Source organism: Morone saxatilis, unplaced genomic scaffold, assembly GCF_004916995.1.
Source record: "Morone saxatilis isolate NCDOM2014 unplaced genomic scaffold, NCSU_SB_2.0 Contig16, whole genome shotgun sequence".
NCBI classification, from domain to species: domain Eukaryota; kingdom Metazoa; phylum Chordata; class Actinopteri; family Moronidae; genus Morone; species Morone saxatilis.
Window position 1 is genome coordinate 28256938 of NW_023339718.1, and position 308 is coordinate 28257245.

Here is a 308-nt window from a genome sequence, read left to right on the forward strand (position 1 = left end):
TGTTCATAACATGTAATAAAATTTCTTATTCTATACAGCCATTGGTGTGGTCTTTGTTAGTGAACTTCACAGTATCAAACAGTCATTTCACTGTCTTAACTGGTGTGAGCAAATAACTTTTTTTGCTTGCGTCCCACCAAATTCAATTCTTTGTCATGCTATGACTCCAGACCAAACTATTTAGTAGGGAGGGAAAGTACTTTTTGACCACTATGTCAACAAAAATTAGGAAGATAAAAAATAAAAAGCGCTTATGTGACTTTCAAATACTTTATAAGTATTGTAGATAAATTATTCCAGCTGGCTAT